Here is a 26,462-nt window from a genome sequence, read left to right as displayed (position 1 = left end):
AATGTCGGGTATTTTCACTTACCTTGTTGTTACGAATTCTCCAAGTCTCTTACATTTCCTTTTGTTTTCATTATTTCTTTCTTTCCCTGCTTTCTCCTTAATCATTAGATGGGAGGAAAGGTCATGTGGTGGTGGTGGCGGCAGCGGCGTTGGTGATGACAATGACGAAGCCTGTAATATTCTTGCAGGATAGTTCTATCCTTTACTACTGACATGAAGTACATATCACAGACAAACTTATTAACCTTCTCATGGTCATGACAACTATGCTATTGTATTCCAGCAAACACCAGAAGTCTTTATTCAGCCTGAGATCGTTGCCGTACTATGATGTACAAATATTCAAATGAGGAAGATGTGGTATGGAACTTGCTGTGCCCACGAGAATATGGCCCCGAGCACAGTGGGTAACTTACGCTAACACCCTTACGTTCCCCATAATTCTTTTACACACACACACACACACACACACACACACACACACACACACACACACACTCGGAAGATTATATCGTGGAAGAAATGAACATTTTTACTCCGGGAAATGGAGAGGGACGCCTCTATGTGATCCTTTATATGATGGCAATATATATATATATATATATATATATATATATATATATATATATATATATATATATATATATATATATATATATATATATATATATATATATATATATATATATATATATATATATATATATATATATATATATATATATATATATATATATATATATATATATATATATATATATATATATATATATATATATATATATATATATATATATATATATATATATATATATATATATGCAAACGTGTTTGTATCTATCAATGAACATATATATGTATGTATGTATGGTATGTATGTATGTATGTATGTGTGTATGTATGGCATTTATGTATATATGTATGTATATATGTATGTATATGAAAATATTATCTCTGGATACACTGACAGACTAGTTGAGAGAGAGAGAGAGAGAGAGAGAGAGAGAGAGAGAGAGAGAGAGAGAGACAGAGAGACAGAGAAAGAAAATTGCCCGGTACCCTAAAAACCACCAGGCTCAGACACACCTAAACTTCAGAGGCTTAAAAAATAATCTCCCCCAAATTGCAGCTTTCACTTAACTTGTGGAGCTAAAAATCATTATTCCCTCCTCAACTCCCTCCCCTTTTCCCTCCTACCTCATTCTCTCCCTCTCTCCCTCCCTCCCGTCAACTCCCACGCCCATCCACCCGCGGTATGTAGCCTACCCACGAGTAACTTCTCCCATCCGTCCCTTCCCTTCTCCCTTCCCCCGTCCAATCACCCACACTAGTTACACTTACCTTTGACTGCAGTCCACCACCACCACCACCACCACCTCCTCCTCCTCCTCCTCCTATCGATCGCTTCCCCTCCCACCATCCCGCTTTTCCCAGCTCCTTTTTCCTCCTCCCTCTCCCTCCCCACCCTTGATACTCAGGGAGACAGATACCTTTACTATGAGCCCCCTCCCTCCTTCCCCTTTGTTCTTCTTTCAGTCTTTCCCTTCTTTTCTTCCATTGTCCTCCCCTTCTACTCCTCCTTCCTCCATTCTTCCTTCTTTCCCCCCCTCCCCTATTCTTCCTCCCTTCCTCCTACCCCCTTACCCCGCCCCCTCCCTGCTCCTTCTTCCCCTTGCTCCCTACTCATATAATTCCGGCTCGTTTTCCTATCCTCCCTCCCTTCCCCCCCTCACTTTCTCTCCTGCCCCTTCCCTCTTCCCTCTTCTTTTCCCCCTCCCCTTACCTCATCCCCTTCCCCTCTCTCCCTCCCCCATATCATTCCGTCTGATTTTCAAAAAGACAATTGTGGGTACCAACGATTTGAATTCCTCTGTTCAAGCATTAGATAACATTACTGCATGGAAATTAGTCATAGAAATTCTCATAGATGTCAGGTTATGTATTCCAGTGAACAACACACGGAGTGCTAAAAACAGTAAGCGAAAATGGTCGAACACTTATATTAGGCGTGTAAAAATACTGTATTAATGCCACAGTGAACCTCAGTGACAAAAGTATGATGCTCTCTTTCAAAAAGCTAAACAATTATCAAAACAAAGTGAGAAGAACCATAGCAGCACATGTGACTATTAGAAAATCATACTACAAAGAAATATTCATATTTATTAAATAAAGGTAATGACGCATACAATAGGCCCATTAGTAACGGATAACATGGAGCTTACGGACAACGAAACTGAGATGGTTAGAACACTAATCACTTTCTATGCGTCTGTATATACAATTGAAAATATTCAGTCATTTCTTGCAGCTTCTTCATTTTTTTTTTTTTTTCGAAGAGCATAACATAATGATATTGCTTTTAATGAAAAGATGTACCGGCTTGCAACTGGTAAACTTAATGGGAAAGCAACGTCTGGCCTGATATAATATCACGGAGCATTTGAGGGGAAGAAGAGAACGAAATGTTGTGGCCAGAGATGAATTTTTCAATATGTTATTAACAAGTAATGGAGTGCAAGATGAGTGGAAAATAGGAAATGTAACCGTGATATTAAAATAAAAGAATAAATCACAACCAGAAAATTACCGCCCAATAACCTTAGGATCTGTGGTTTGTAAGCACCTTGAAACTGTTATCAGAAACAAATTTATTAATCACTTAGAAAAAAAGAATCACACCAAAGATTCATAACATGGTTTTCGGAATATTCGGTCTTGCTTATACAAATATATCTTGGATGTTTTCAACGATATACTGAATATAATGGTTAGACCAAACCCGTTGACATGATCTACCTCGGACTTTCTAAAGTCTTTCACTAAAGTTACTCACAAAAGACTCCTTCAGAAATTAAAGGTGCATTGTATTAGCGGAAGTGGAAGTAGATGGATTGATATTGGCTTATAGGTCTTAAACAAACAGTTGTTATAAACTGAATAGAATCATAATCGAAAGATTTTAAATGCAGAGTACCAAAGGGTTCAGGATCGTGTCCTAGTCTTTATTTAATATATCTAGCTATGTATGTATGCATCTACCTGTCTATCTACGATGATACTGACAGATGTATAATTTGTAAAATATCCAAATTTGTTGATATTTCAAAACTAGGAAACAGAGCAAACCCATCTTTTAAAAGACAGGAAATTCAGAGAGATGTTGATGAGCTTTATATCTGAGACCCAGCATGGCGTATGGACTTCAGGATTAATGAATGAAAAGCATTCGGGAGCCAAATGCTAATCGGCCGCCAGAATATATTGTTGGCCAAGTTACAAGCTACTTACTAAGCAAATGTGAAGAGCTTTTGCAAAACTCTAAGGAATTCAGTCACTGCATTTTCCCTAAAGCCAGTCCATATATATAATATATATATATATATATATATATATATATATATATATATATATATATATATATATATATATATATATATATATATATGAATGCGCTTTTGAAACTTTTTAATGTGGTTTGGGATAATGGTGGAATTCCAGAAGAGTGGAAAAATGGAGTGATTATAAACATACCAAAAAAGGGAGATTTAAGTGTGTGTGTGGCAATTGCAGGGGGATAACTTTGACACCTGTAGTTGCAAAAGTCTTTTCCAAAATCTTGTTGAACAGAATAGAGCCAGTAATTGATACAATTTTAAGAGAAGAGCAAGCGAGATTTAGAAAGGGTCGAGGTTGTAATGATCAGATTTTTATTGTAAGGCATCTAATGCAACAAGCTAATGAGATGAAAATGCCACTTAGCATGTGTTTTGTGGATTTTGAAAAGGCGTTTGATAGTATTTCACGTGGAGCTATGTTGAAAATTATGAGATTCTATGGTATACCAGAAAAGTTTGAAATTATTATTAGAAGCCTGCATGAAGGTACTTTTTGTAAGATAATGGTGGGTGGTTCTTTGAGTGATCCATTTCAAGTTAGGTCAGGAGTGATTCAAGGAGGAGTTATTTCGCCATTGTTGTTTGTTTTGGTTATGGATTATGTTATGAAAAAGGTTGTAAGGAGAACAGGTGCAGGAATTAACTGGAGAGAAAATAAGAAGCTGATGGATTTGGACTATGCTGATGATATTGTACTGATTTGCGGAAGTATTTACGAGATGCAGAGGGTGCTTGATTGTCTGGTGGAGGACGGAGAAAAAGTGGGATTGGTAATAAATTGTGGAAAGACTGAAATTATTAATATGAACGTGGAGAACCAAATCGATTGTGTAATTGGGAATAATGTGGTGAAGAATGTAGAAAACTTTTAATATCTGGGAACGATTGTATCATCTAATGGATCATTAAACAATGAAATTGAGGAGAGGATTAGACAGGCTTGGCGAGCTGTTGGAATGTTGAAATATGTTTGGAATAATAATATGCTTTCGGTACACACTAAAGTGAAAATTTACAAGTCCATGGTTAGACCAATTTTAATTTACGGGCATGAGTCATGGTACAGTACAATTGCAACAGATCAGAAAGTATTAGGATTTGAGAATAAAATACTGAGAAGGATTCTTGGGGTAAAGTGGCAAGACAGAGTTACAAATGAAAGAGTAAGGGATATTACGAGAGTGGAACCAGTTAATGAATATGTGAGACTGTCTCGCTGGAAATGGCTGGGGCACATATACAGAAAAGAAGGTTGTTTAATACAGGATGTGCCAGAGTGGACTGCTAGAGGAAGAAGAGGTAGAGGTAGGCCGAGGGAAACCTGGTTGAGGACAATGAAAAAAGAAGCAGGAGAGAAGTGTTGGTGGGACCTGAAGGAGATGGCAAGAGACAAATATTGGTGGAGAGAGTTCATTGAGGCCCTATGCATCCCGTGGGGTGCCACAGGAAATGATTGATATATATATATATATATATATATATAAACTAGTTGACATTTGCAGCCATTTTGGTGATCTTGACCTTGACCCCGACTGCCCATTTTCTAACTCGGCCAAGATTTTGGCCATTTATTGACACCCTGAAGGTTTCTTGTTGATAGCTCAAGCCGTTCATTAGATATAAGGGGAAGACACACACACACACACACACACACACACACACACACACACACATAGATGAGGGCAACAACATTAATGCTCTGCCTTGGTATGGGCGGGTGATAATAAATGAACGATGCTACAAATTCGTAGTAAAAAACGGAAAAGGCAGTCGTAATTTTAATGATATTTAATTCAATAATGAAAAAAACTAAAGAAAAAGATATATCAAGTCATCTGAAACCAACAAACATTATATTGATGTCGACAAGGCCAACAATATAATTGAGTTCATATGTACAGAGTTTGAACATAAATCAGAATATAATTCTCATTCTGTACAGTTCCCTAGTAAGTCCAGACTCAGGGTACTGTGTCCATTTCTGGTCAATTTAGTACAAAAGAAACAGAGAATCAAGAGAATATATACAGAGAAGGGTGGCAAAAATGATGCCTAGATTAAGAAATAAATTCTCTGGAAGATTACAAGAGCTGAATCGCCTTATGAGGCGATTTAATATACGTATAGAAAGTCTTCTGTGGATACAATTATCTGGCTGATGATTTTTTTGTTTTTTAAGTAGATCGGACAAATCATACCATAGGCAATGGTCACAGTATTGTTGGCAAAAATCTGTAGTAAAATGAAGATAATCATTTCTTGTCCAGTAGAGTAGCAAATACTTGAAATAAATTGTCGCCCTATGATACAGGACTAATAATTAAAATTCGGTTGCATTTAGCTTCTCATCCCCGTCTTAATATGGTTGAACCTGAAAAGTGCTTTTCTGAAGTCAAATGATTTTTTGCAGATTAAGGCCAGATGGAATCAGCCAAAGAACAACTTCAAAGTTATTATTTTTTTTAATTTTTATTTTTTCAAGGAAGAAGGAACCAAAGCCCAGAAGTCCACAAGATTGTTCCCTCAAAAAAAAAAAAAAAAAAAAAAAAGTAACAGAGCCAAATTTGAGGTCAGTTTATTTCGAGATACCTGGACACACTGCATTTGAAAGTCTGGAGGTAGTAGGCACTAGGATATACAGAGAGAGGAAGAGTTCCAGACCTGACCTGCTGCATACATGAAGGACAAGGAGTAATGATTAACTTTTGCTTTAGAGAGCTGGACAGAAAATGGATGACAGTTGTTACTAGATGGGTGCTATGTGCCCGCCGTAATGGTGGAGGTATGCAAGCAGACAGTTCAGAGGAGCAGCAACCATTAAAATAACAATAGAAATGAGATAAAGATGCAACAATGCATCCATAAAATAGAGGTTGAAGGGAGCCAGTAAGAGGAGGAGAGTTAATGAGACAATAAACCTTTGACTCCATTTTGTTGAGAACTGTATGCGGGGAGCTTCCCCACACATGACAGTTGTACTCTACACAGGGGTGAATGAAACCTGTGTATGAAGTCAACAGCTGCGCTGGGGTAAGAAGGCATGGGAGTCAGCTAGGCACAACTAATCTCTTGGACGCAGGGTTTACAAGAGAGGTAATATGATCTTTTGATAATAAAATCTCGAAAAAATTAATCCCCAAGTATATATAAAGATAATGCTGGATTGAATTCGATATTGTTAATAATTATAGGATACTCCTTCGGAAGATTTTGACAGGGAGAAAGATGTAACTACTGATTTTCTGAAGCATTAAAACCAACAAGATTACTTTTACCTAGATTAGACATATGTACCAAGTCAGACATTACTGTAGGTGTGCCATAGCCTCATCTCTTGCTGGTTAAAGTAACTCCTGAGATAGAGGCTGCAGAAAGTGAATGGAAAGGTGATGGATGGAGTCATCAATGTATGAGAGGATTGGGTTTGATGTACAGCTTAAAACGTCAGTGATAGAAGGAAGAGAGTTGGTGATAGAACACCACTGAGGAACACCACTATTGATAGCTTTAGGAAAACAATGGTGGCCGTCAAACACAGCAGCTATAGAGCGACCAGAAAGGAAGCTAGAGATGGAGGCACAGATAGAACAAAGGAAACCGTAAGGAGTTTGGAAATTAAAGATTTATGCCAGACTCGATCGAAAGCCTTTGAGATGTCAAGTGCAATGATAAAGTTCTGCCAGAGTCCCGAAAGGAGGATGACCAGGAGTCTGAATGGTCAATGAGAAGATTGCCAGTGGAGTGTTCCTGGCTGAACTCATACAGGCAATTGGAAATAAAGTTGGGATGGTAAAGGTGCTTTCATTTTTTTTTAACCCACCGACTCCCATTGACGTATATATACGTCCGAACATTTTGTCACTGTGACTCCCACTGATGTATATAAACACACCGCAGTTACAAGGTCCGTCATTTGCACATTTTTTAAATTTTGTGCATGATTATTGGTATGTATACACAGGACACCTTCTTCTACCAGAAATAGGCAGGGACAATACCTTTCACCTCCTCCCCCCACACCATTGTCTCAGAAATTCATCTGTTACCAATGACCTGGCCAGTAAAGACATGTTGCGCCACAGTACGGGATTCAAGAGCAGAGTGACTCCCCAATCGATGGCAATGTGGAGGACAAAGTTTACATAGCATTAGAGGAAGAAACAGTCAGAAGTGATGATCAGGTAATGTTGCCAAAAAAGGTGAGGTATATTGATGTGTGCAGTGAGTGAAACAATGCTAATATTGCCTATATTACTGTGTGAAAACCAATATACTCTTGTACTATATATAAATTCGTACCAAATTAATAAATAAATGCCTTTTATGAGTGGTGTGGAATAGTTAACCCTCCCATAGAACACGTTTTCTCTGGAGCCAGCCCCATAGAAAACACAATAAGGTAAAGGGTACTGTTACCTCTGTCTGGTATTTTAAACCTCAGGTGAGTGATTTCTCTATCAATTTTCGATGTTTCTCATAAAAAGCGGAGGTTTTAGCCAGAAAAAACAAAATCGAAAATCGGCCGGGATTGGTGGAGGTTATTGGTTAAAAATCTGCTGGGATGGGGCAGGTTAAAGAAGAGATTCAAAGACTTGAAATTCAGGATGTTAAAGCAATTGGGCGATAGTTAGAGGGCTGGGAATGGTCACCTTTGTTTGGGACAAGCTGAATGAGAGCAAACTTCGAACAAGAAGGAAAGGTGCAAGTTGAGAGATAAGGCAAAAGACTTTACCTAGGGAGGGTGTAAGCACAATAGCACAGTTCTTGAGGACAACAGGAGGGACCCTATTAGGCCCATATGTCTTCTTAGTACTGAGGCCAGTTAATGCACAAAATACAATAATTGAAGACACTTTAATGTCAGCCATGAGGAAGTCTGGGGGGGAGGGAGGAATGATGGACGAACAGCTCCACAATCGTCTAAGGTGGAATTGCAGGAGAAAATCTGAGCAAAATGTTCTGTTTTATCAGTAGAAGAAACAACTACAGGGCATCAAAGTGGAAAAGAGGAGGGAAGAATGATCAGGCAAAGTTGTTAGAAAGGTTTTTGGCAAGATGTCAGAATGGCCAGGAAGAATTTGAGTTGGAGATATTAGAGCATTTAGTACGAATGAAATTGTTTTCACCAGAGCAAAGAACAGACAGCACGATTCTGGGGAGACATACATAAGATTCAGGAGTGGGTTGGCTCTGGTACCTTTTGTAGGCCCCTCTCCTTGTTGTGGACAGCATTAGAATAAGTGTGATTAAACCGATTATTTTTTTTGGCATTAGTCATACCATAAAAGGAAAGAATGTATGCTTCCATGCTTGGGAGAATAACCACTGTAATGTGCAAGCCACACTCAGATGGTTGTCGGTCATGGAAGCAATAATATTTCCAGGGAAAATCAAAGAATTGCTGTCTGAGGGCCTCTCAAGTGATAGCTCCAGAGTGCCATAGCCACCGCTTCTTGGAAGGATCCACAGGTTTTACTGGAGCGATAACAGGTCAAGGTGATAGGGCTGTGATCAGAGGAGCCCACCTGAGAGAAAAGATTAACACTGTAAGCAGCAGGATTATTTGTAAGTAAAAGGTTAAGTATATTAGAACTCACTCCAAGGTAGTCATGGTCATTAGGAATACAAAAGATGTAGACTTGTTCACCTGGTGGATCAATGAAAGGAGAAGAGATTCAAAGGTGGTGGTGAACAATGAGATCACATAGCATGGAGGTTTCAGAGAAAGGATAAATTGAAGGGATGTGTTTCTAACACATCCTATCAAGTTCGAGGTAGCTGAAGAATTCTCAAGGTAGTAGATGAATTTTTCATAGTCAGTTGAATTAAGGGATAATTAAACAGCACAAATATGTTTTGTCAGAGAATGACAGGATAGCCAAAGGTAGAGTAGAAAATTCTGAAGATTCAAGTTCAGGAACACGAGACCAAGATACTTCGCTGCGTACATGATTACAAACAACAGCCACCTTCGACACTAAAATGAGTACCGGTATAGAGTAAGTAGAAGGGTACAGAGAAGGATTTGCTATCAGTCACCTCAGCTGAATCTCTGTGAGGAAGAGAAGGTCATGTTTAGAGGAGGAGAGGCAGTGTTCAACAAAGGGAAGTTAGAGGAAAAGTCGCAAATGTTGCAGAAATGAAGAAGTGGGTCAGACGGTAGTTTCAGGCATCTAGCTTGGTCATTACTGGGACAGAGGCGGATGCTGGGGACTTCTATGTCCCCCCCCCCCCGGGGACTCCGAGGCTCGATGTTGAGACGCCATTTAATATAACGAACAGGATGTGCAGTTTGTAACGTACATATGGCGTAGACAGTTAGAGGAGCTAGTATTGGAGAGCATACTGACCTACTCTCCATGTTACTGAAATACTGAAAAAGCTCAGCAACGGAGTATGCTCAGAAGCTAGTCCAGCGGGTTGATAAAGCAGGAGCTCCAGCTCTCCGTCATAAGCTTTCCATCCACCTTGGGTAAGACAGTGTAATGGTTTTCATTCCTCTTGTCCTATGAAATTACCATGAAAACTTACTGTATCAGCGCTGCATGGTGATCTTCCACACTGTTACCTGATGGATTCGATAGGAAGGTTTCTTGGATAAGGTGCCATCCCGCTTTGCTATTCTTGTCTCTGACTTTAGAATTAATTGGTCTGTTGCTGTTTGTTTTCCTTAGCACCTGTTTGTACTCCGTACCACTCACTATCCCTTTTCCCTTTTTCCCATAATTTCTCCCTCCTCTCCCTTTCCCTCAGTTCACCTCCATTTCTCCTCCCATACCCTTTTCTTTTCTCACCCCCTTCCCTTGTCCCTTTATCCCCATCCCCAACCTCATCCCAGCTTCCCCGTCCCCCTTCCCCTCTCCCTCACCCCATCTTTCTCCTCCTCCTTCCATTCCAGCCTTCTCCGTCTTCCTCTGTATCTCCTTTCTTCAGATACAACTAACCTTCAATGATCCTCCTCGCCCTCCATCCCTCATCCTCTCTCTCTCTACTCCCTCATTTTCTCCCTCCCTCCCAACTTCATTTTCTTCCTTCCTACATGCCCCTCCTCCCTCCCTCCCTCCTTACTTCCTTACTCTATCTTCTTTTTTCGTCTCCTGCCCCCTCTCATCCCTTTCTCTTTTGAATTAAGGGAGACATTTCTGAGAGGAGGGGTTGGATACAGCCTTCAACAACCTCTTAATTACGAACAATGCTAATTATTCGCGTTATCATCAGGTCAGTTTACACAGCAAGACTTTTTTTTTTTTTTAATCCAAACCAGTGATATTCGATATAAGATTCTCTAATCCTCTTCCCACAAGTATCTTTTACCCTCCACATGACAGAGTCAGAGGAGGGTGTTGTTATCACTGGGATCAACAGGTGTCCGTCCGCAGTGTTGGGCGGCAGGGCGGCTGTTTGGGCGTAGAGATTTCGTTTCCGGGCCAGAACTCAGAAAGTTTTCGTTATTCAAAAAATTTCACATAGTTATGTGCCTTATAGTGAACTGACGCCTTTTGATAGGTAGAATGCTTGTGTCGGTTTGTATGAATTCCTAAACTGGTCACTAATATATCAGCTTACTGGAACCCCACAGCTGATCACCATTTATATATATCAACTTAGACGTGACTGCACTGTTCCAAGCAAGGTTATCAAGATATAACGTTCCGTCTGGTCGAAGTCACTTCCGGCTGACACTCTCCACCAAATGTCTTCACACACTGGTGATGATGGGAATTGGTGTAAATCCTGTTGAAGGAATTATAGAGGTAGCGTGTGCAGGTGAACTGAAAACTGAGCAGATTTATCTCTCTTTATTGGCCGCAGAAAGATACAACAGCGACACAGAGAGAGCCCAGAGTATACACGTCCTTCTCGTTTGAATGATAAGTGCGTTCTGCCCTAGCTGGCCGGCATCCCCTCTGGGAGTGGCGCTGAGGTCAACATATTCAGAGGTGCCAAACCCCACAGACAACTGGGATTTATACATGAACAGAAGCATCACAACTTTACCATGCACATTATGCACCTCAGCAAAGTAGTACTGATTACATTAAAGTATACCAACAGGGTAAATATTTCCCCCAAGACTTTAAACATATATACAATTCATATTTCTTTATCGCCTTCCCTTTACCCTCGTTGTTTATGATAGAGAATGCTGGGTTCTGCAAAATCTAGTGCTCATTTCGTTCCCACACCACACTACACTAAAGTGGTATTTGGACTCTTATCTCAACGCTATAACACATTTTCTCTAAATATGAATAATATAATGTGTAGAGTTGCGAGAGAAATGCTTCAATGTGGAAAAAAATGTCAGACACTAGTACATGCTGTTTCTTTAGTAGTTTTTTTTTTTTTTTTTAATGAAAAAGTAGAAAAAAATAACTTTTCGTTTCCTGGCTAGGACACAGAAACTAATACAGGTACAGACTTCAAACTCTCTAGGAATATGTGTAATATGCCTCCTGGTGCCTTTTGGTAGTTAGAATCCCATGAGATTATAATGTTATGAAACTGCAAAAATACATAAAACTGATTATTTTAACGCATTTTTCTATTAAAACTTTGCAGCTAATACACCTAGGAGGCAGAAGATGTACATGATAAATGATTATATGAATACCTGATTATGTATCAAGTTTCATGACTGTACCTGCTTAGTAATCATAAAAAATGGCTGCGTAAATGAAAAAAGCTCGAGTGATAATTATAATCAAATCTACTCATACTTCATTATTACCATGGATAAACTACTGAAATTTTTACGTTTTAAAGGCTCTGTGTTATACAGGGGGTGGGTGGTGAGGGCCATTATGCGATTGGTTAGGTGTGCAGGGAGGTGGGGGTATGTACTTGGTCAGATGGAGGGTTGGAACAGCGTAGCGATGCCTATGTTATACTCGTGCTATTTCCAGACTGTTCTGTTCAGCTTACAAGCTTTCGATCTGGAGGGGATATATATAACTTTCATTAATCCTTCAACTATGACGATTTTTATCTTTTTCTTTAATGCCTGCTGTCTCAAGAGTATTTTTTTTTTTTTCGGTTTGGAAGTATTGGATGGAGGCTTCACTAACCCCATCAATACAAGGACTTATTTTTCCGTGATTCATCCAAGCAACTTATTCAACTGAATGGAGACTTCTCAAATATACAGCGGCCATTACCTCCAAATTACTAAAGCAAGGGCGTACCTAGAGATTTGGGGGCCCGGGGGGGCTAGGTTCTTTGTGGGGTCCCCCTCCTGGAGGGGGGCCCCTGCAAAGAAACTAGTCCCCCCTCATTCTCAAAACGTATCTAATATCTCAGCCGGGATTGTCGGGATGATAAATATATATATTTTTAAACAATAATAATAAAAAGCTTATAAATTTTTAAGGCTTTTTGGGGCCCCCCTCAACTGGGGGCCCGGGGGTCAGTTTCATACAGCCCCCCCGCCCCCCCATAGTACGCCACTGTACTAGAGGTTCAAAATGAGGTGTCAGTTCATAGCCTAATGGTATAGTTTCTAACCCCTTCATCACTAATGGTCTCTGTTAAGGTGAATATAATTGTCTCGTCGTATATAAGGAAAAAAAAAAAAGAGGCACTGGACTGGGAGGCTTAATATTAACTGCCTCTCTAGAACCAGGGATCTTTCCCTTAACTCCTTCGCTCCGAGTATACGGTATTTTTGCTTATACATACATTGCTGTTATCTTTAAATGAGGTTATTCTGTTTTACAGGGTCATCAAAATTTGTGAAATTATATGAACACTTAAATGTAAATTAAATCGCCAGGTGACTACAAGTAAAACAACACTATTAATAAGGTTAAAGAAAATAATATCGTCTGACAGTATTATTATTATTATTATTATTATTATTACTATTATTATTATAATAATAATAATAATAATTATAATAGTAATGATAATGGGGCTCATTATCTCCTGTGCGTACACATATGCAGCGCCGTGTGGCCTAAGTCAGGACCCCTCCAAATAATAAGGTTAATTTCCTGGCATTGCAGAAGTCCGCGTTATTCTCACCAAATGACCTTTACGTGGTGTGTGTGTGTGTGTGTGTGTGTGTGTGTGTGTGTGTGTGTGTGTGTGTGTGTGTGTGTGTGTGTACAGAGCTGGTGTTTGCAGCTTTAACTGACCAAATCATACCTAGTGGCACGCTCATTTGAACTAAGACTGTAGATTCCCGGCAACTGTCCAAATAAATCAGTGACGATATTTTAACTCAGCATTATTTGGCCCTTGCTGTAATAGGAGCTTCCCTCATTAGCATTAAATCGTGTGCTATCAATTCCCCTAAAAGTCCACTGAAAGTGGTTGAGGCACTGAGAGGAATTAGGGAAACTTCCACTGTCACAGATTTTTGTTAGGATGCTAAGAAATGAAACTTCAAACTCTCTTGTTTCTGCTTCCACAGTCACATTTGGTGGTGATGTTGGTATGTGCATGAAACATTAACTTAGTATTATTTGAACGGTTGCCATGGAATCTTTAGTGAGCTTCATACCTCTCCAGCATTACCACGTTGGGGATTCTTTTTCGTTGAGATGCAAATAAATCAACTGTGGAAGCGACCAATGGTATCGGCTGCCTTCTTGGCACAACTTAATTTCAACTTCTGGCAGTTCAACACTAATACAGTCATGGCACAATACTAGGTGCGACCAAAAAGTTCCCAGACTGGTCCTGTTGCGAACGAACGGAGCTCGGCACGGCCATGTAGGGGAGAGCAGTAACCTTCATGAGTCAGTATGCTGCTTGGCGTTGCAGTGTCAGCATCGGGGCCTGTCTTACACGCATTTTTGTGACCACATGCACGTGCTCATTTTCGATCTTACTATGGACTTCAAATTTGAGCAGAGAGCAAACATCAAAATCTGCGTCGAACTCGGGAAATCGGCAGCGGAGACCCTTGAAATGCTTCAGCAGGCCTATAGAAATGAAGCAATGAGCCGGGCGAGGTGTTTTGAGTGGCACTCGAGCTTAAGGAGGGCAGAGAGTCACTTATTATATATATCTTTTTTTTTTTTTTTTTTTTTTTTTTTTGTATATAGGGATATGGTTTTTGTACAAATGTAAATACCTCAATACACTTTTATATATTTGTGAACCGCAGGAGGAGGTTACATTTATATAAATGTGTATTTTTTTTTCTTTTGTTCAGGACCAGTAAATTTGAATTGTTCTTTTTTTTTTTGTATATATATATAAATTTGACAAGTATTTGATTATTTTGTAGTAGAATAGTAATGAGTCTACATATGATGTATAGATGGAAGTATTTGTGCTGGTACTATCCATGTATACTGATGTACTCTTTATTACTTATTATGTTTCATAATCATGAATAATAACTTAATATTGGTATGAAATAGATGCAAATATTTCATATCATTATTTTGGCTTTCATGATTATCGATTCTTGCTGGCCTAATGCCCCTTCAGGGTGATGGCCAAAAAAAAAAAAAAAAAAAAAAAAAATAAAAAAAAAAAAAGAGAGTCACTGGAGGATGAGAGGTCAGGGCGACCCTCCACGAGCAAAATCCCCGAAAATATATAAAAAATTCAACGAATTGTGCATGATGATCGTCTGATCACGTTGATAATGCCAGCGACTTTCTTGCACTTGGTCACAAAAACGCGTTTAAGACACGTCCCAATGTTGACAGCGCAACGCCATATGGCATACTGACTCATGAAGGTTACTGCTCGTCCCTCCTGCGCGCATGACCGTGCCGCTCTCCATTCGTTCGCAATAGGAACAGTCTCGGAAGTTTTTGATGGCACCTCGTAGTCCTTGATATACTGAACACACACATACGAAAGTTAAAATACAAAAAATATCTACAGATTCACAAACAGAAACGGTAAATAAAATGCAAATGGATAATAGGAATGAGAGAAAGGAGGTGTTAAAAAGGGACCTGTGAAAGATAGTTCTGAAAGAGACTTCGAATCATAGAGGCTTAACCATCCAGAAAAGTGAGAATCGTGTGGAATAAATGTGAAAAATAAGAGAAACCCTCACAGTCAGCGATCTGTTGCAGGCAGAAGTCGATACTATTGAAATAAAAGATATGGTTGTAGCGTGACTGACAAGGAAATCACTCAACAAACAATCCCATGGAATACGACACGCAACCATCGTCTAGCAAATTCGTGTCCCTGAAGTCTTAAGGCCAACATATACATGCAGACTCTTAGCTGAGAGAATGTCCGTGACTGAATGAGATTGTCTTTTCTTGCTTTCTGACTCTATTATACTAAACCTCGTAACAGTTGACATGAACAAAAATAAAAGGGAAAAGAATGAAACACAGGAAGTCAATAGTGGAAACGAACGGTATAATTCCTCGACATACATTATTACCAAGAGACTAAGTGAGGAAGGAAATACTTTACTCCACACACACACACACACACACACACACACACACACACACACACACTTTACGCTCCTGTCCTACACTGCACTTAGTGATATGGACAAAAAGCCGTATTCTCGTCGGAATTAGCCCCTCTTACTTCCAGGTTTATAACGCATAGTGTCTATAACTCTCTTGTATGCTCTTCATTGCTTTCTAACATGGATAAAATTAACAAAAAGGGTTTATAAAGGCGTAATGTGCAAAAATTTAAAGCTGAGGAGGGGTGCAATAAGCCCCAACAAAGCCAACGAGACTATTGGATCAAAAGACGAAAAAAGAAAAAAAGTTGACAAAATACGCACGCACCTAACAATTACCGTAGTAACTGGCATGCACGAGTAGGGGTGTTGCGAAACCCTTCTACGATAACACAAACTATAAAAGGGCCAGCGTAAAGTGTATATTATTAGGAAAGGCAATGAGGGGGTGAATGTAAATAATAGAGAAGCAACTGTCCCAACCCATGCATATGACTTAGGACTCGGCTTCGTTAATAGTTGAGAGCGGAGGGGTGATATTGTTTTCTTGAACTCGAGTCTCACACCCACCAGCCCCTCCCCGTCCCCTTCCAGCATCATCATATTTGCTATTTTCATTTTCTCCATCGCCTCCTACCCACCCTTCCTCCAATACCTCAACCATCCTTTATACGCCTTTTGTCTTCCGTCACACCACCATCCTTAACACTTACTCTTCCTCCATCACTCTCTGCTTCACTCTCTTCATCATCTTCCATAATTCTTTGTATTGGACCCTTCTTTGTTAGTCACCCCTCCATCACCCTCTACAACTCTTAAGAAATGGAATATGTTGACTGGATTCATTGGCTGTAGGTAAGTATATCAGTCTATCAGTGGTCGACTGCTGACCCTGACCTTCTCCTTGGAAGGAGACTAACAGAAGGGATTAATCTTCCTCCATACTGGCGGAGTATGAATAAGTGGTGTCTGTAGGAAGAGTGATGCATATGAAAGCTGAAGTATTGTATTGACCATGCGTGTGTGTGTCAATGTCTGTATATGACATCGCCAGAACCAATTGGGTGCAATTACTGCAAACATAATAAAGGCGAACTATCAGAATCCACTTAAAATGTCCGTCATGGGTCACGAATCTAGACGTGGTGCACGCGTAGATTGCAAGTCATACACGATACCATCACACCACCAGTTCCTTACTTTGCCCTTACTTGGAATAATGTGTTCGGTGGATGAAATTATATCCACCTACAGTTTTGTAACTTTCTTTTTTTTATACCTAAGGGGTTCAAGTAGGACCAAAATTGTTTTATCATTGCCAAAAATATATCTTCATTATAAGGGTACGATTTCTACCATCTGGACAACTCACGACACTGTGAAATCAGTAGCTACTGTGTTCAGTTTTGATTACCTCGTCACGAAGAAAATGCAAACAAATTTGAAATAGTACAGCACAAGAAGAAAAAAATGATTGTATCCAGGAATGACGAGCATTTAAAGGAATTACCACTGTTCCACTTCTCAAAGAGCATCCTACAAAGAGATCTCATCCTATCATAAAAACATAGGCAATGCAACGCTGTTGCATCTCTCCACCTGACCAAGCACATACCTCCCCCACCTCCTTGCACACCTAACCATGCGCATAACGCCCCCCTCCCAATCTTTTCTATAAAAGGTGGGCTTAAGGAGAACGTCTTGAGGACACATAATCTGGGCCCTTCAGATTCCTTGTGCATGCCACATTGAAATCTCTGGAATTTTCTCTTACCTTTTCATTATTTAGAAAAAAATACTAGACACAGCATTCTACCTATCAAAAGGCACCAGTTCATTATAAGTCACATAACTATGTGAAGTTTCATAACTCTATAGTGAACAATTTCTGATTTCTGGTCGGGAAACGAAATCTCTGTGCCTGACCAGCTGCCCTGCTGCCCTGCCGCTCAACTGTACAGACAGACACCTATTGATCACAGTGATAACACCCTCATTAGACTTTGTCAAGTGGAGGGTAAAAGCAGATGTGATTAGACGGTACATGATAAGTACTTACACACACACACACACATACACACACACACACACACACACACACACACACACACACACATATACAGTATATATATATATATATATATATATATATATATATGAGAAAATAGAATTATATTTGAGGTGATGATTCCAAATACTTTGTAAAGGTTTTCTGTCAACTGGCAAAAAGAATTTTTTCAATATATATTGCAAGCATATGGAATATTTTTCCTGACAGTGTGGTGGACTGTGATTCTGAACTAACATTTGAAAGTTATGTATCTAGCTTCTAATTCACGGCAAAACGTTCATGACTTTAATGCATAATAGGGGAGGGCGGTGATGATTCGGCCACTTTTTCGAAAAAAAATAATAATAAATAAAGTTTATGAAATTCCTAATATCTGCTTATTCCAAGAGGAAGCCACATCTTTTGGCTCTTTTGTGTGCTATTGTCAGTTCTTAAACTTACGTCATTTCTTGGCAGTAATCCAAACTCTTAAGGTCTCCAAAATGGCCGAACCATCCCTCTTGGTGTGGATGATTCGGCCACTGGCGTTGGATGGTTCGGCCACCATGTGGGATGATTTGGCCACTTGCCTCTGGGGCTCAATTAAAAAATTAAATACAGTAGGAAAATTAAGAATCAAATTTTCATCTGTGCTGACATGATTTATTGGATTTATTTTTACCTAAACAATCTCCTTTTAATGAAACAAGGAACAAACAATCTCCTTATAATGAAATTAAATGGCTCTACTCTTGCCTATCTCAGATGAAATAAAACTATAATTTTGTGAAAGAAAATATCCGAGTCAAATGAAAGCTACTTCTCTTACATGCTATTTACTCTTAACGCATTTTAAATCCAGTGTTGTAATACCTTTGTCTTCGCTTAGTGCTTTGTGAAACTGGTTCAGGTAATACTCCAATTATAGTGTTTCTTGAAACAGAAGCTTCATCAATTTCTGAGGGAAAGTAGAGAGAGAGAGAGAGAGAGAATTGTAATTTTATAGAAAAAAGGTAAGGGGATGTGTCTGTTATGATGTGGCAGGGGTAAACCAGCTCTGCTGTCGGGCCCTGCTGCAGATGTCACTGATTGCATTGCGCAGTTGACCCTTGTGCGGTGTGGTGCGGTGAGGATCAGTCCGTTCTCCCCTTTGGGGCTAAGATGCGAATGAATGTGTTTGAATGGATGAGTAAATGGGGAGTGTGTCGTCCTGTCTCGGCTACCTCCCTTTCCTTGGGGGAAGCAGCTTAGGTATATAGATAGATAGATAGAAAAAAACGTTAAATAAAGAAAATAAATCATTATATAATTATGAGAGATGGTTCGGCCACCTGGCAACCCTGCCGAACCATCCCTCACTTCAAGTGGCCGAATCATCCCCCATGTATAAAGATGTACACATGGCGCCCCGAAACCCAGAGTTCATAAGCTGTTCGAGTGTTATCTACTCTCACGTCACCTATAGACAATAAATGATATTTGCACTATATATGGATAACAACCCTGAAGTATTAATGGAGCTACTGCTTACGTTGGATCACCGAAAAAGTACATAGGGGTCATGAAAAATCATAAAATCTAACCTGATGTTGCTGTTTCCCGGCCAACCAAAACAAAAACACATGTGCCATTTGTCGGCAAGATCACGCAACTTCATGTGAAATCTCAATGATCTAGGTCCCCTACATTATTCAGGAAGGCCAGTGGCCGAACCATCCTCCTGGCCGAACTATCACCGCGCTCCCCTACACAAGTCCGACAATGTCTTTTTTTCTTCCACCCAGATAACAAAGAATAAACCTATACTATAACATACAAATATTACTTATTCCTATCAAATTAACCTCATTAATCTGATGATGTATTTTTTTTTATAAGTCTGCTATCTTCAGGCGATTTTTGTAAACTCAGGATATGCTTGAAGAACTAGAGGCTGTGGATTCAGCGTTCAAAAACAACTTCCTACTAGCCAGGGATTCTAAGCTGGAAAGGTGGTGTCATGGCAAAAAGAGAAAAGGATAACAGATATAAAGAAAGTAAAGAAAATTACGTTAATGGGGTAAACGGAAGAATATCCTGTATCTTCCATGACTGTTTCCTAATTTGCAGGATGGCCCATCTTAGTTTTTCCTGCCGGCTCTGGTTGGAGATTGAAGTGGGTGGGGAGCCATATTATTTGATTAAATCTGTCTTTGACCATAAAGCTAAATATTATACTCACAGGGCCAAATGATCAAACTTGAGATTGCAAAGGAGAAGGCAAACCTCCAGTCATTATTGAAACACATGATGGAAAACTGGAATTTTACCTCTCTGCCTCGTTACTAATAGTGTTATAAGTAGATGAATACAGTCCAACCAGTTCTTCTCCTAACAAGTGTTTAACCCGAGGCGTCCCGTCGAAGTATGGGTACGTTGCAACATTTTGCATTTGCCACTCCCGACGACGTACTGGTACGTTGCGCAATTGCTAGGTTCATAATTTCACAATTTTCAATTTTCGCGAGTGATTTTTCATACGTATACACGGGACACCTTCCTCTATTCCTCTACAAGATGCCAAGCAGGGACAATGCCTTACACCGCATAACCTCCCCCCCCCCGCACGCCACTGTCTCGGCAATTCACCTGTTACCAGTGACCTGTCCAATAAAGACATTCAGGGCCAGAGTGATTCCCCAATCGATGACAATGTGGAGGACAAAGTTTACATAGCATTAGAGGAAGAAACAGTCAGAAATGATGATCAGGTAATGTGGCAAAAAAAGGTCAGGTATGGTGATGAGTTACTGAGTGAAACAATGCTTATAATGTCTATATTACTGTTTGAAAACCAATATACTCTCGTCCTACATATAAATTCGTACCAAGTAAATAAATAAATACCGTTTATGAGTGGTGTGAAATAGTTACCCTCCCATACAACTCGTTTTCTTTGGTGCCAGCCTGCTAGAAAACCCAGTAAGGTAAGGAGGTACTGCTACCTGGATCGAGTATTTTAAACCTCAGGTCAGCGATTTCTCTATGAATTTTCAATGTTTCTCACCAAAAGCGGAGGTTTTAGCAAAAAAAAAAAAAAACTTTTTTCGAAAATACCTCGGGATTGGGGGGTGTCAGGTGCGAAATAGCTCAGGATGTGACGGGTTAAAGCTTGTCTACAATAAAGTACGGGTTTGCTTGCAACTTTACATAGTCTGGTTTCATAATAAAACCAATAGTCTTCTTTTGAACAGTCAGAAAAAAACTACCAATATCACTGCCTGCCTTCCTCTGTACTCTTTTGTCCACCATCCTCACAAAGCATCTTTTCCCTTCACTCTCATAACTCCCTTCCATCTTACCCCAACTTTTGTCATCGTCCGGCAGGCTCCCTAGAGACGATCCCCCTTTTTTTCCTCCAACGCTTACCCTTCTCCTTCGAGCTTGTTTCCCTTTTCTCCTACAGGAGTACCTAATTTCTTTTCTTCTATCTCATGCTAGTTCCCCCTCCCTCTCAATACTTCCACTCGAATTGTTACTATCATCATTTTTTTTTCTACTACTTCCTGTTGTTTCTTATCTTCCTATCTCCGTTTTTTCCCATCGTCTTCTCTCTCTCACACAGTTCCTTTATTTCTCCTTTCTCTTATCCCCGTTTTTTTTTCGTCTCCCTCTTCCTAATTGAATTCCTCCTCCTCCTTCTCCCCCTCCTCTAGTGCCTTCCTTTCCGTTTCTTCCATGCCAGTCCCCTCTTTTTCTTCACTGTTTCTTTTTTCTTCTTCTTCTTGGCTGTTTGTCATTTCTTCCTTCATCTTCTTCATTACTTTGCTCCGATATCTTCCTTATTTCAGTATTTTACTTACTTTAATATTTTCCTTGATTCAACAGAATTATCTTCCTTGCTTAAATGTATCTCTTGGTTTTATGTCTTTTTCCCTCATCATCGTCTTTTGTTCATTATTTTCCTGTTTTTTTTTTTTTTTTTGCCTTCCTTGCTCTTTTATCGTCATAGTTTCAGTATATTTCTTGATTCAGTGTCGTAACTGCCATACTTCGTTGTCTGTGTTGTTTCAATGACTTCCTTGATTCACTGTTCCTTGCCTTGGAGTTTTCTTTGCCTTAATCTTCCTTGTTCCAGTGTCTCTCCCTATTTTCAATTTCCCTTGTCTCAATCTCTCATTCAATTGAGTCGATTTACTACTTCAGTCTCTTCCTTTTTTAAATCTCATACATGCTTCAGTCTCGGTCTTGCTTCAGTGTCTTCTCTGCTTTAGTGTCATTTTGCTCCAGTGTCTTCCTTGATTTAATCTTCCTTGCTTTAATCACTTTTCTAATACAATCTCTTGCTTGCTTCAATGTCTGTATTGTTTTAATGGCATTTTAATGGCTCCTTCCTTCAGGTATTCCAATGCACAACAGAAGCCCTGCCATGAATTCTAAACCCAAATGGTGGAACTCCGACATTAACACTGTCTGGAAGCAAAAAATCTTGCATATAGCCTAATACCACAAAGAGTCAAAGTTATGAAAATCAATACGATGCCCCTTCGACGGAAAGCCAAAAAATTAATTAAGTGCAGCAAGAAAAACCTTGAGGCACATATTGCAAGTATCAGTAAATCAAATCCCAAAGAATTTTTCAGTTACATAAGAAGCTAAACCCCAACAATCGGTCTCTTAGATACAGATAAGGAAAGCACACTGATGATGAAACTATGATGGCGAAAATTCTTAATACTTTCTTCGCGTCACTATTAACAAGAGAAAATATACATGTGATTCCTGCTGTTTTCACAGTTTCTACAGAAGAGGGCAACATAATCAATCACATTACAGTTAGTGACCGCGATGTACTACTTGCAATTAGCAAATTAAAAGAGGATAAAACACCTGGACCGGACAAATTATCTCCACGTGTACGCCATCCACTCACTTGAATTAGTGGGGCCTATTTCTTCCTTAGCCTTCATCATTCTTTTTCCGTGCCTGCCCTCCTCTCTTCCTATTCCTCTCATCTTTCATGTCACTTCTCATTGCTATTCTTTCCTTTACAGGTGGCTTTACATTGAGTGACAAGCCAAATGGTTTCCTGTAAACTAAGAAACCACTTACAACGCTGGGTGGTAACCATATAACCAAACCATACGTGCTCCCTACGTGTCAACAAGTGGGTTGGTGGGGGATTAGTGCCCCTCCCCATGAAACAAATAATTCAAAGTCAAATGGCCACCCCTTACGAGATAATGGCGTCTGGTAGTAGACTGTAGATAGATAGTATTAAAGGAACTGCAGAATGAAATATCAAAGCCTTTATCAGAACTTTTTAACTTATCACTTAAGAGCAGTAAGGTGTCACATGAACGAAAGCTTGCTAACGTAACCCCATTATTCAAAAAGAGCAAAAGAGCACAACCACAAAAATACCGCCCAATTAGTTTAACATCGGTGGTTTGCAAATTGCTGAAACAATTATCAGAAACAAGTTTGTGAAACACTTAAAAACAATCTCATCAAAGATTCGCAACATGGTTTTCGAAATAATCGTTCTTGCCTCACGAATCTGTTGGACTTTTTCAATGATACACTGAACATGTATGACGAGACCAAATCTGTTGATGTTGTCTACCTCGATTTGCAAAAAGCTTTTGACAAAGTTCCACACAAATGACTCCTTCAGAAGCTAAAGGCACATGGTTTCAGAGGCAGTGTTCTCGGGTGGGTAGAAGATTGGTTCACTAAATGAAAGCAAAGAGATGTAAGTAATGGAGAAAAGTCATACTGGATAAAAATTACAAGTGGAGTACCACAGGGTTCAGCGTTAGGTCCTATTCTTTCGTTTATTATATATTAATGATATTGATGAAGGATTATGTTGTAAGATTTCAAACTTTACTGACGATACTAAAATAGGTAACAGAGCAGATACAGCACTGCATAGGCAGGCAATTCAGAGAGATCTTGATCAACTGTTTAACTGGGCCGAAGCATGGTAAATGGATTTCAATATTAATAAATGTATAGTGCTAAACATTGGCAGTAAAAATGTAACAGCTAGTTATAACATGAATAATGTCCAACTTGATAGGGTAAACCATGAAAAAGACTAAACAAACGATTTTAAATCAAGCAAACACTGTACAGAAGCTGTGAAAAAGCCAATAAATTGATTGGATTCATAGGTAGAGCATTTGAATATTAAACCGATAATATTGTCCTCACTTTGTATAATTCCTTATTACGCTCGCACTTGGATGGAGTAATGCGATAAATTTTGGTCACCATATTATAAAATGGATATGGAGAAACTTGAAAAAGTACAGCAAAGGATGACAAAGATGATACCTAGACTGAGTAATAAACCAAACGAGAAACGTTTAGAGTCCTGAATCTCTTTATTCTAACTAAACGGAGGTTATGAGGAGATTTATTTCAAGTATTCGTAATGTTCAAAGGATATGATAACATGGTGTTCGATAAATACATCGCAGTTGATCACTCGAATTATGCCAGAGGCAATGGACATAAAATAATAGGGAAACGATTCCAGTCGCATGAAGCTAAGTATTTCTTCTTTAACCGAGTTGTAAATATGTGGAACAAATTCCCCTCCAGTGTAGTAAATTGTATTACAGTACTAACCTTTAGGGGTCGTTTGGATAAGTATCTGTCCTCTAACCCCCTGCTTAATATGTTTACTCCTGAATAAAGTATTTGTATATATAATATCTATCTATCTGTCTATCTATCTATATCTTTATCTATCTATCTATCTATCTATACGGTATATATATATATATATATATATATATATATATATATATATATATATATATATATATATATATATATATATATATATATATATATATATATATATATATATATATATATATATATATATATATATATATATATATATATATATATATATATATATATATATATATATATATATATATATATATATACTGTATATCTATGTATGTATATATATATATATATATATATATATATATATATATATATGCAATTATGGTATAAGCACAGACTAGGATATGCACAGATAGCCCTGAGTTAAAGGTCACTACTCATACTTTCGACCTGTGATGGTCTGTGGATCATTAAGGGTCCCTGTTAACATAGTGACCACCATCGGGATTTTTTTTTAATGTACCAGCTGTCACAGCTTCAGGAGGTAACTTGTGTACTTGTTCCGCAGGGAAAAGTGAAGTGAACGGAGCTGGGGCCTGGCTGACTGCTGCCAACCTTAAAAATGCCAGGGAAGGCTGCTGCACTACCCTTGAAAATACACACTGTGCAATGTGCAGTTTCCCAGCTGTGTCTACAGACGCCTCGTTAACTTAGTTTACCCGTATATAATGTCATGCTTTTTTTAGTTATTTGATTATTCATTTCGCTACTCTTATCTCTTTCAGTTTATTCAAACCGGTAGCTTATAGATAAAGCATTTAAGAGCTTAACTTTTCCTTTTCTGTCTTCCCTTATGAAATTTCCATGTTAGTTTTTCCATGCTGCATGGTGATTTTCCTCACTTTTTCCTGCCAGTTTTAACTGGAAGGTTTGGAGAATTAGATCTCGTAATCATAGCCTACTCCGTAGCAAACAGCCTCGAAAGGACCATAAGGTCTGTAGCTGTTTGCTTTCCTTTGTACTTCTTTCCTTTGTGTCATTCGTACTGCATTGTCTTCCTTGCTTCAATTGCCTTCACTTGTTTATTGTCTTTCACACCCTTTTATATTCTCTTAATTGTTTTCATATGGTGATATAATTTTCATTTTTCATCACAATGCCACTCTTCGATTTTACTAAACGATGGTATTCAACTCCGGCACTGATGAAATTGCTGGAGGCTAAATATAACATTTCCAGTTGGAAATTCCCTCCAAAGCTAAGTATAATCGCCTTGGAAGCTTAAAACGATAAACGCACCCTCTGCTTTAGTTCCTTTATAAGTTTCCCATTGATTTCTTCATTCATCCCTTTCCAAATCCCAAGTCTTCTCCCGTGTTTATCTTCTTCCTTTATCGTATTGTCCTCCCTCGTCTTCTTTATATCTGCCTTCTTTCCCATTTCTTTCAAACACAGTTTTATTAATCTGTACCCTGCTCCCTCCGTTTTAGTTCTTCCACACACACACACACACACACACACACACACACACACACACACACACACACACACACACACACACACACACACACACTGGGCAATACTCTTAATGTTTTCCTCACTAGTTACGAGCACCGACCAAGCCAAGCCAAGCCAAGCCGAGCCGGGCGCCATGAACAAGGATAAAAAAGCGATAAGCCTCTCCCCATCCCTTGTGCTTATTTTTCTCCCAGGAGGCGCTAGCTCAGGCCAAAACGCTATTACGGCAGAGTTATGGCAGGGGACGGCAGTTTCTAGATAATACTTGCCTTCCAGGATGAACAGAGTCGGTGGAAGCCCTCGACTTTGTATGGGAACCAGGTATTGCGCGAGTGACTGATTTCCCAGTACGATCATAGTACACGGGAAATACAAATATGCACCGGTATTTTTCGCAGCACAGACAGACAATTCACACAGTCATATGACACAAGGTAAAATATGTGACTAAATTAATATGTCT

This window comes from Coenobita brevimanus, chromosome 29 (assembly GCF_032717465.1).
Source record: "Coenobita brevimanus isolate Jiangsu-jjx chromosome 29, ASM3271746v2, whole genome shotgun sequence".
NCBI classification, from domain to species: domain Eukaryota; kingdom Metazoa; phylum Arthropoda; class Malacostraca; order Decapoda; family Coenobitidae; genus Coenobita; species Coenobita brevimanus.
This window is presented reverse-complemented; position numbering follows the sequence as displayed.